This window comes from Aegilops tauschii, chromosome 2 (assembly GCF_002575655.3).
Source record: "Aegilops tauschii subsp. strangulata cultivar AL8/78 chromosome 2, Aet v6.0, whole genome shotgun sequence".
Classification (NCBI taxonomy): Eukaryota; Viridiplantae; Streptophyta; class Magnoliopsida; order Poales; family Poaceae; genus Aegilops; species Aegilops tauschii.
Window position 1 is genome coordinate 636,518,357 of NC_053036.3, and position 11,759 is coordinate 636,530,115.

Genomic DNA, 11,759 nt, shown 5'->3' on the forward strand with positions numbered 1-11,759 from the left:
CCATAGTTATCAAGACCTGTAACTGAATCTGGTGGTTGCACTGATACATGAGATTGGTCATCTAATCCTAGCTGTTCAGACTTGCGAATTCCGTATTGCTGCCACCGAAATCTGTCTCATTGAAACCTACTGTACAATCCAAATGATCAGTTTTTGTTTGAGCGGGAATCAGAGAACAAAGCTTCAATATCCACTTAGATAGCACAGCTGGTCTTTTACATTGCAATTTGCACTTGCTTTTGATCAACGGAGACTGGCGTAAATTTCCCCTAAAAAAGATCCATGTTTGCACCATTATATATAACTAATTTTAGAAGTATGAACCTACATATGTTCCCGGAGAAGTCGAACCCATGGTAAGATTAAGCATGTCTTCCACACTACAGATTTCCTTTAATTAGTATGTGCCTCTATCAGGCTGAAAGCCCTATTAGTCATGCACATCATTCTATATCTTGAATGAGGTGGAAAGATAATAGTCTATTTTAACAGTCCTTTAGAAAGATCCTTTTTGCTTCTGTACAAAACTACAGATAATAAATTCAAGATGATTTACTGAGTTGATTGTGCCCACGAGAGGCTATCTTGATATTAGACTTGGTTGTTGCATGTCACATGACCTATATATATCAATAAAGTAAGATGTTATTACCAGGATATCTATTCTGCTACCATCTTCATATTATTACTCTTTCATTGAAAACTTGTACTTAACTTTGCATTGAGGGGCTGTAATCCTAATGTAAGTCTGCTGCATTGTTCCTATCTACCATCGACCATCATTACTAAATTATTTGTTCTTCTTGCTGTTGCCGTCACTTTGGGCAGAGTAGTTCGTTGTCAAACCTATGATGTGGTTTGACCAATTAGGCCAGAATCTGAGAATCACATGAGCTGGTGTAGATTGTAAACTCTGAACCTAAGCGAATTTATTTATTGCAGTTTGCAAGTGCTTTGCTGGTGATGTTTTTCTTTTGAGGTGGAAAAGGGAGTATTACTTCTCAGTGATAGATGTACAATCAGCTGCTAACAATTTGGCTACAGTAATATAGGAAGACCCTCTAGCCACATATCGGCACAGTGGTTCACCCTTGAGAAATTTGCTAATGCATCAGCACATCTATTGTGTTGTCGTTTGAGCAGAACAATAGAAAACTCCCTACTCCCAGTAAGTAGGTAGCTCACGAACTTCAGCTACCAGGTGCGCCATCATAGAGTGATCCTTCTCCTTATTTTCCATGGCCAGTTTCAGCCTTTTCTGTTTGGCGCACTTGACCACTCTGGGAAGCCATCTTGCACTGTGCACTCAAGCCTGGGAACTTCCAGTAGACGGCAACTCGATACGGCTAGCTTTGCTAGCTAGCTACATAGTCAAACTGTACAATGTACAATGTCAAACTGTTGTTATCTTTCTTATCTCCTCCCAATTGCACAATCAATTTTTGTTATGAATTTCACCACAGCAGAATTATTGTACATAGCATGCTGAAATCCGTGTTATGTATAATCCTCAAACCAAAGTTCGGGTAATTCCTATAATTTTCACTCGCGTGGCCATGGGCATTTTGTAAGATGTCATCTGGTAGTTTCACAAAAATCAGGAAAAGTTGCTATCCCGAAATTTATTGTGTTTTCGTTCAGGGGTGTCCTACTATGGGTCTCAAAATGAGTTTCTTCTTTTTTAAGGTCTAGGAGCTATTTTAAAACCACCACTGATTGATTCCTCGCCGCCATCTTTGATCCCTGCTGAGCTTCGTAGATCCATTGTTCGAAGCTACGCTACCAGAAAAGCCAGTTCATTAAGGTATTATAATTATTTATTTCGCTGTTGCGCAACTGCGACCTAGCACCATGCCATACAGTTCCTCTCATTGAACTAGATAATAGCATGTATCTTCGTGATTTTATATATTTTGCTGTATGGTTACTCTGCTTGACCAACCAATTTGCTAGGTGCGCTTAGAATGATTACTGCTATAGATTATTATTTTTTGCGTAGAATGATTATTGATAGATGGTGTGTGACTTGCATGGTTTAATTTGGTACATTTCTGTTGCGCCTAAACTTGGGTAATGTACATTTTCATTGAGTTCGAAAGGTCATTATTGAATTTGGAATTATTGAATATGTGGAAGCGATGTTTAAACTCCTGAGGTGGATCCTTAGCAGGATCTCAGGCAATGGTGCACGCACTGTCACGTCGTTGTATGCAATGCAGGGCAAGAAGGGTGTGAAGCATGATATGACGAGGAGGTAAAAACACACATAATGCTTTCATGTTTTTGTAAAAACACACATAATTCTTTCATGTTTTCTTCCTTGCACATTTTCGCTGCCATGACGACGTTTTAACAGTTATCTCCCGTTGCAATGCAGGGGTAATTTTTCCTATATATATATATATATATATATATATATATATATATATATATATATATATATCAATAAAGTGAGATGTTATTACCAGGATATCATTTCTGCTACCATCTTCATAGTATGTATAGTAGGGAAATTGCAATACAGAATATTGCTTTGTAAGAAAATCAGAGAATGATGTAGCGGCTATAGTCCCTATTTTTTATTTGAAATTCATTTCTTGATGCAAATGCATGGGTTTGTACACTTTCTTTTTAAAATAATAAAATGAGAAAATTGCTTCCTATGTTTCATGGTATGTGACCCCTCATGAGGCACGACACATGATCGTTTCTATCATGTCAACTGGCGTTTGCTCCGTATGGAAGCATGAGCATTGGAAATAGACCTAGGGATGGGGTCAGACATTCTTGGGCTAAGAGCATGTTTTGTTTTCTTCCCGTTGCAACGCACGGGCATGTTTACTAGTAATACTAATTTATTGACTAGTTCAGCATGGTACGTACGCGCTGTTTCTCTTCTTCTATATTTGCTTTTGCCAGATCGAGTAGTGTGCTTGCTTGCTTTGCTTACTTGCTCGATTAGGTGAGAAGGAGACCTCGGGAGTAGCTCACATCCTGGACACGTCATTAGACTCGACTTTCACCCTTGTTTTTTCTTCAGATTCCCGCCTTGAAATTTTTGTCGGCAGGAACGTTCACTAGTGTAGAGCCCGTCCATCGCACATGGTTTAAATCTCCTATCTCCTATCGCAAACACAGTTCTGAATTGTTGCCTTACGATGGTGTGCGATAGGTGCGCACATGGTTTAAAATCTCCTATCGCAAACACAGTTCCAAATTGTCGCCTTACGATGGTGTGCGATAGGGGCTGCATGCGCACGCTACGGAAAAATCTTTTGGGTTAAGTTCGCATATCACACATGATCCTCCTGAAGCAAACAAGTGCGATTGGCCGAGAAATCACAAATGATCAGTAAGAGTTGAACGTGTGAGATCTTTCTTATATCCCACATGATTAACTGGAAGAAAATGTTTGCGTTTGGAAAAGATATTACACCCGATTGTCTTATATCAACCGTATGGGATGAGATCCTCCATCACACATGATTTGATGAGCGGAAACATTTGCGGTGCAGCCATATCACACGTGATTGTAGAAGCACAATCGTGTCGGATGGGTCCATCCATCATACATGATGCGATGTCAAAATTGTGTGGGTTACTTCGTCAATCGCACACGTTGCCAAGACGAACTCGCGTGTGGTGGTTCGTCCATCCACACGCTCAGTTTATAGTAATCGTCTGTGTTGCGTGTGGTCATTACCCACGCATCTTCTTACGGAATCGTGTGCAATGACCAAATAAGAAAGCTTATTATTACCCTATTATTTACTCCATGAAATAAGCAAATTCACATTTCCTATGCGACAAAGATTACCCGTGATTAAATTTTGAACACACAATATGTTTCATATCCATCAAATGCACATCAGATTAAGACAAACCACAGTTGCAATGGAAGTGGCTGTTGTAAACCGTGCAACTGAAAACCAGTCTCATAAGCCTAAATATTATGCACAAAACGGGGAATTCAATGAAATCCCTAGCTAGGGATGCAAACTGCATACACTGTTATCAGAGCAACTCAGTTGGTGTCGCGAACGCGCCACTTGCATGCTTGTTTTCCTCTAGCTGGATGGCTACAAGCATTTTCCATTTTTCTTGCCAAGTCATACATTTTCATCGCCTCAACTGCCACCCTTGGCTACACTTGTCTACTTATCCGAGGCCTATCGAGATAGTGGTCGGCTTTTTATCGAAGAGTAGTACACCGGGTGGCATTTTGTTCGGTTCAAACTCATGGTGTGTTGGGCATACATAAACCAATGAAAACCTCACGAAAATGTAGCAAGTTAATTTGGTACCAAAATATCTTCTCTCTTTGATTTATAGGGTTTAGTCTATCATCACATGTGCCGATGATGGCCGAATCACATATAATTTTGAACAACAGTTTGATCTCATTGTGCAAAAAACATGTATATCATGATGGAACCAAACACATTGATATACAATATCACTACATACGTTAATGTAGGCAATAAGGGAAAATCAAGGTCAACTATCTATAATGCACATATAATGAGCTTGTTGATGCTCTCACCAACTCTTTGTGGTCGAAGTTCTTTGATATGTCACGGGGCAATGGAGTTCTATCCGTCAAACAAAGCACATTATGCTTTGGGTTGAATGTTTATTTAAGCAGAACATGTGATATTAGGTTTGGTTTTTGAGTTTGTAAGGGTGTTGGTGATCTATAAAATTCTTCCAGAGTCATTTGGCCCCTTTCCAGATAGAGGCAAGAGCAAAATAATCTTTGCCATGGTAGTGACAAGACTGGTCCATGATACAAAATTAAAAGATGATGTACCCTACACCGCTCCCTCTTGTACATTAGTCATGCATTTAATATTTACCTTCAAAATTTGAAACATTTAATTATTTTGACCAAAAGTTTTTATATATCCACCATTTGATTTTTATGAGCTCAATGCGATGCTATCATTAAAATAATATCAACATTGAACTTCCTTGACTACACACGTTACAGTCATTGACTCGCTGCCCATAATGCACCATTGCTAGCCTCATGTCCCCATCCACTTTACGCAGCAGCCCCAAACTCACTGCTTGCTCGGCTACGTGTTAGATTTCGCATGACCGCATCATACACTATGCCTACAACCCCTATCAACCACGTGTCAGGCTGTGCAAAGTCGCCATCCACTCCACCTACAACCTCCAACTCCGCATTCTCTCACATCCATCTGTGATGCATTCAAACTCTTCATTCGATGATCCGAAACGCAGATACATTCACTACTTATGAAATATATAATTTGATCTTCACCAACATTCTTAAGTTTCGCCATAACTATGAACATTTCTCCTAAGACCTCACTGCATAAAATTACAGAATGTCACGTGAAAAATGGGAGGCTTTAACTATATCATCGATAAAGTAACAGTATATATTAAGTTACTTATAATAATAAACATAGAGAATGGATCGTGTACGCATAGCGATAGCTACGCATGCACACTTTCGTTGGCATGCTAACTTTTCTTGGACTAGGTTATCTTTTTTCAATAGCTAACCGTGCATGTTACTTGTGCTACCTTGTTTGGAAAATAGGCTAGATTATCCATTAAATATTTTTTGTACGCACACTGCAACAAAGTTCTTTCTGAAGAGAAATCAAAATTGAAGGCAAAGCAGAGGTCAATAACATACGCGTTTATGATCAGCTTGCTGCTATTCGCACCAAATCCTTGGGGCATCTGAAGTTTTAGAAATGCAACACAGTAATTAAGATCTAGCAGTTGATTAAAGCACATTATGCATAGGGGTGGGTCAATGTTGCATTAAGAATAACTTATTAGTTTAGGTTTGGTGTATGATATTTTCACCAAATCCTTGCACATGTCGTTTGCTCGACTAGGCCTCAGCTTGCACGACTTTCTCCTCCTTCCCATTATTTCTACTAGTAACTCACTTCCTCATTTAAGTCCCAAGCTCGGTTGTCCTCTCTTGCTTGTGGCCGGAACAAGCCAAAATCTCAGCTAAGTGAATTGTGCCATACCGTCCAATCAAGAACGTTTCTTCCTACATATGTATGTGAAAACAGTTAATAAACACAATAAGATAACAATGGTATCACAACTAAACTTAAAAAAATGCACATGAAAAATTATAGGCATTAACCATCTCGTCACATAAAAAATGAGATCCGAAATCATGCTAGGTAGGAGGTCGCTATTGAGAAATCCTGGATATCAAACGTTGTTTCTTCCATGCCATTGGTCCATGCGGCAACTCGTATTATGTGAAGAACACGACGATTGAAAATATGTTAAAACAGTTATAGGATTTCTATCATAGTATTAATATTATTATTCAAGCCGACCATATTTAACGATATTCGATCTAGGTCAAAAATATTCCAATGTCAACCATGCACCTGCAACATATGACTTACAAGAAGCTACCAATAGAAAGTTTCCCAACTCATCAAGAGGTGCAAAAATTCCTTTGGTACCATCTCAATATGAGGTACAATGCAAATTTGGCAGTGGGTCACTAAATCTTGATTCAAGCCCCAACAATGACTCCACTGTGATTACGAGTTGTGGCTCAAACTAAGGCATGCTTCGGCAGTGTTGTTGTACTATTTTTCTTATGCACTTTAAAATCAGTACAAAACGCTTTCGCTATACAATAACCCTAAAAATTCTCAAACTAGCAACAATCGAACGAATTTGATATAATTCAAATTGAGTTCGACGGTTTTGAAAAGTCATGGTATCTATATGGTGTTGTATAGTTTAGTAACTTTCCTTGTTACCTATGCTATGTATCAATAACATCGATAGACGAGAGAGTTTTCCTTGTGTTTTGTTTCTTAGAGAGACCATTGATCATGTGGTACTCTCTTTCTTGTTGCAATAGCATCCACATTGTCCCCTTCTCTATCTAGCATGCAAGTTGTCGTCACCATGCCGACCCTGGGCCAGACAGGCTCGTCGGTTGTACCTTACGAGCCCATGCGGAGCGGCGAAGTCCTGCGGAGGGAAGGCATCGTCGAGGGAGTGTCGACGACGGTGTACATTGCGCCCCGGAGGCCCACGCCCAAAGCAATAGTTGACACCGACTACAGCTGCAAAACAGGGACTCCTCAAGCAACCCAGGCGGCACCTCCAACGAGGGAACGATGCCATGACGCCATTGCATAGGCTGGTCGAACCGAGGTCCCCCCCCCCCCCCCCCCCCCCCCGAGCATCATGAGGGAGGGAGTCAGATCAGGGTAAAGAAAGGCCTCCTATTGTTAGCCTCGGTCATCGTGAACCAGAGATTTCTCGCAACCCAAGACCATGAATCCCAAAGTCCACCGTACTTGCACAAGCAGGCCAACCACCGCAGCGAAAGGAATCGCATCTTGTAGCACACCAACCACCACCACCAAGCCAAGCATATCTGGAATAGGGCAACCACGGCGCCTCCCGGATCGAGCCCTAACCACCACCACCTCTCCCGCAGGATGCCACCACTACCGTCGCCATGTGAGTTGTCGCAAAGACACAGCCCCGCGGCGGATTCATGGTCACCAAGCATGCACGGCCACGCCGGCACGACCAGCAACACCGCTAAAGCGACTGACGCCCCGATCTGGTCCCCGAGACCTGAGCCCCAGCAGTCAGAGCCGCTGAGCCGCCACCACACACTACTAGGGAAAACCCTAGCAGTAGCGCGGGTTTTGAGGCTATCAGCAGCGCGGGCTGCCACGCTACTACTGCGGCGCTACAGCTAACTGTTAGTACTATATCAGCAGCGCTTTTCCGGAACGCGCTACTATTAATTAGCTGTAGCGGTTTCCTAGCCCCGCGCTACTGCTACCTTTCATCATTCCCCCCCCCCCCCCCCCCCCCCCCCGCTTCCTACCCCGTTTTAGTTTCAATAGGTACTACTAGATATCAATTTCATAAAGCATTATAGGTACTAGGTAGTACTCCCTCCGTTCCAAATTACTCGTCGTGGTTTTAGTTCAAATTTGAACTAAAACCACGACAAGTAATTTGGAACGGAGGGAATACTAGATAACAATTTCATATATAGTCAACATGCATCCTCAAGCAGTACTAGGTGATATCGATGACGATCATCATATGTAGTTCTAGATGATATCGACGACGATCATCATATGTAGTTCTACATGATATCGACGACGATCATCATATGTAGTTCTAGATGATATAGCCACACACACATATGTAGTTCTAGATGATATCGACGACGATCATCATCCTCAAGCCTGGATGGTGGGTGTTCCTGATAGTAATTAGGATGGCCTGTCCAACACGAAGATTCTTGCCAACGAGGAATCTCTTCCACCCAACCGAGTTTAAGTGTGTGCGACCGTCTGTGTCCATGCGTTAAGTACAGGTGGTGACGGAGCCCCTTGCGGTAAGGCGTAGTCCAGCTGAGCCTTCTTCATCAGGCTCGATACCACAACTCACAGATAGGTTCTTTGGCAATTTCTGAATAAGAAAAACATATCAATTAATAAATAGCCTCACACATACTCTTGCAAATATATTTCTATTAAGTATAAATTTCTACACTATCAAAAGACACAGTACTACACATTTGTACTAATTAAGCATGAATTCTACTAATAAGTATATATGGATTATCTACACTATTAATAGTTCCTTGGATTCTACACTAATAAGCATGTGATCAGACTCTACACTAAAGCATATCATCGACTAGATTCCACACAGCATATCATTGGACTCTACACTAAGCATATCATCGGATTCACTAAGCATATCATCGGATTCACTAAGCATATCATCGGATTCACTAAGCATATCATCGGATAATTTGCATTTGTAAGTATAACAATAAAGCATATATGTATCATCAAATTACTACAATCAGTATAGCATACCATTTCATGCCGATCGACCATGGTACTTGTCAGGCGGGTCACGAATGGCACCCCGACAAAGTCATCACGTGGCGGAATTATGTCCCATAGGTTGCACACCTCCTCCTCGCTCAGCCTCATTCTTTGAGCTACGATGGCTTCATGAAGTGGGTTCTCATCATCTTCATCGAGTGGGTCCTTATTATCTTCATCATCTTCGCCATCTTCATCATCTTCATCATCTTCGTCATCTTCATCATCTTCCACCAGGTTGATATAAATGACAACCAGCTTGGGTCTTTCTGCTCTGAAGGAGAAGCTGATCAACTCACCACCAGTAAGACGCATGCAGGCGAGGAAACGGGCCCATCCATCTCCTCCAATCTGTGACATATTGTGTCCTTTCTCGACCTCCATAGTGTACGGCCCCCAGGAGCCTCAAATGTCACAGTGTCTCCTGTCAACTTGTTGAATTTCAACCTCACATTGCATGGGACGATCTGTGTAAAAAAAGCAAAATGACACAATGCAGTAATGCCAACACTAAAAATAAAATAGTTGTTACATTTCATATAATTTCTTACCGCCGCATGACGAAAACTCGATTGGAAGTAGATGCCGAACAGCTTGCCAGTTGCAAGGCTGCTGGCGCACCTTGACTTGCACAATCGACATGGTGGTGGTGGTGATGGCGCCATTTTCCTAAAGCAATATGAGCAAGGATTAACAATCCACTTCACAGGAAAGAAAAAAAAGTTGTTAAATCAAAATGTTCTATAAATCAACTAAATCAACTAACCTATTAAATCAACTTGCCTACTAAATCAACTAAATCAAAATGTTCTATAAATCAACTAAATCAACTAGCCTATTAAATCAACTTGCCTACTAAATCAACTAAATCAAAATGTTCTATAAATCAACTAAATCAACTAGCCTATTAAATCAACTTGCCTACTAAATCAACTAAATCAAAATGTTCTATAAATCAACTAAATTAACTAGCCTACTAAATCAACTTGCCTACTAAATCAAAATGTTCTAAATCAACTAAATCAACTAGCCTACTAAATCAACTAAATCATATGAACTAAATCAAAATGTTGCATATGAACTAGCCTACTAAATCAAAATGTAGCAGGGAGGAGGGGTTGTGGATGGAGGAGGAAGGTGGGAGAAGGAGGGCGACTGGAGGAGGGAGGAGAGAGTAGGACGGAGGAGGAAGGGTGGAGCGAGGAGGGGCCGGCCGGCGGCGAGTCGAGGGAGGACGGAGGAGGAGGGCGGTACCGAGTCCAGCCAGGAGGAGGAGTTGACGGCGGCGCAGAGGGAAGAGGGGTAGGCGACGGCGGCTGGCGGGGGAGGACCGGCGCGCGGGGGGGGGGGGGGGGGGGGGGGGGGGGGTGTGAGGGGGAGATGGAGTGAGTGTGAGTGTGGATCGGATAGAGGAGAGCGTGGGGGGTGGGAGATAGCTAGTTTTAGCAGTAGCGCTCTAAAGGTAAAGGCGCTACTGCTAAACTACCTAGGAGTAGCGCGCTCCGGATTAACGTGCTGCTGCTAGAACTAGCTTCGCGGCGGGGTCGTGGGAATTATAGCAGTAGCGCGGCTTAGAGGAGGCGCGCTACTGCTACGTTTATTGCAGCAGCGAGTGCTGCCGGAGCGCGCTACTGCTATTGCAACAGCGCCTTAATTTAAAACTCGCTGCTGGTAAGATCCTGTGTATAAGATTTTCCCTAGTAGTGACACCTCCCCGTGCACCCACCAACGCGCGCACGCCGAAGGGGTATGCCTCCTTGTCCACGAGCACAACTCCCACGTGTCGCCCATTGTCGGACACCACGACCCCTCCAGAGGCAGCCGCCATTGACCAAATCCAGGGAAAGGTGGCCAAATCCGGTGAAGTAGAGCCACCACGACGACTGGAGAAGACATCAGACCACAACGACGGCACGAGGCTATGGAGGCTGCCCCGCTGCCACACGTGATAGTTACGTAGCCGTCGACGCCGCGGGGAGTGAGAGGAGGAAGGGAACCGCCGTGGAGGCGGATTAGGGTTCCGGCCGAGTCGCCCCAGAGGAGGGAAGCGGGGAATGAGGGGAAAGGGGTTGTTGGTCCAATTTATGTTGTTGAATTTGAATATATTTTTTATTTCTCCACCTCTGGCGTCCCTCACGACCACCATTGCGTCCCACTTGTCATTACAAAGATGTGGATGAACCCGAGAGCCGCCAGCTCTAGGCAACAACCCATGCTTCACTTTCGCGTCAATTGCGACGTTTGGTGCAATCCAACCGCTGGTCAACTCTTCACGGCCACCGCGTCTAGCTTGGCTTGGACACCTTTCACAGGCGGCTGCTGCCGGTCGCCGTCGCCGAAGCTCTCCAACACCACCACCTTGTGATCGATCTGGATTATTTGTTATTCTTACACGACGTGTTAATGATCTATGCTTGCATGCTTGGCACTCACTGTGTATGTAACACAAAAGATGCTGTTTTTTTACTACTGGTGAAAGAGAGCGTAAGCATCATCCAACCGTTGGTTTATAGGGCACTGTAGCTTTTTTCCATTGGATAGTCGTGACGGTAGTTTGGGGCCATGCCCGCATGTGGGAGAGACGAGACGACGATCGAGGTGATGGATATGGATCGGGTCATCGGGACTGCCGCTCTTGCGTCTTGCCAAAAAATTCTTATCCCGAATAACCATGCATGCGCGTGCCGCCTCAGCCAACTTTGCCACTTGACCAAATTATTCACTGCTCTTTTCCACGTCCACATCCAGCACTTGGATCCATATGCCCATGCACATACGTACTATAAATTCGGCGTCTCTGCCCCGACGATGAGAGCAGAGCAAGTGAGCAACCACCAGACGAGAGAACCAGCCGCT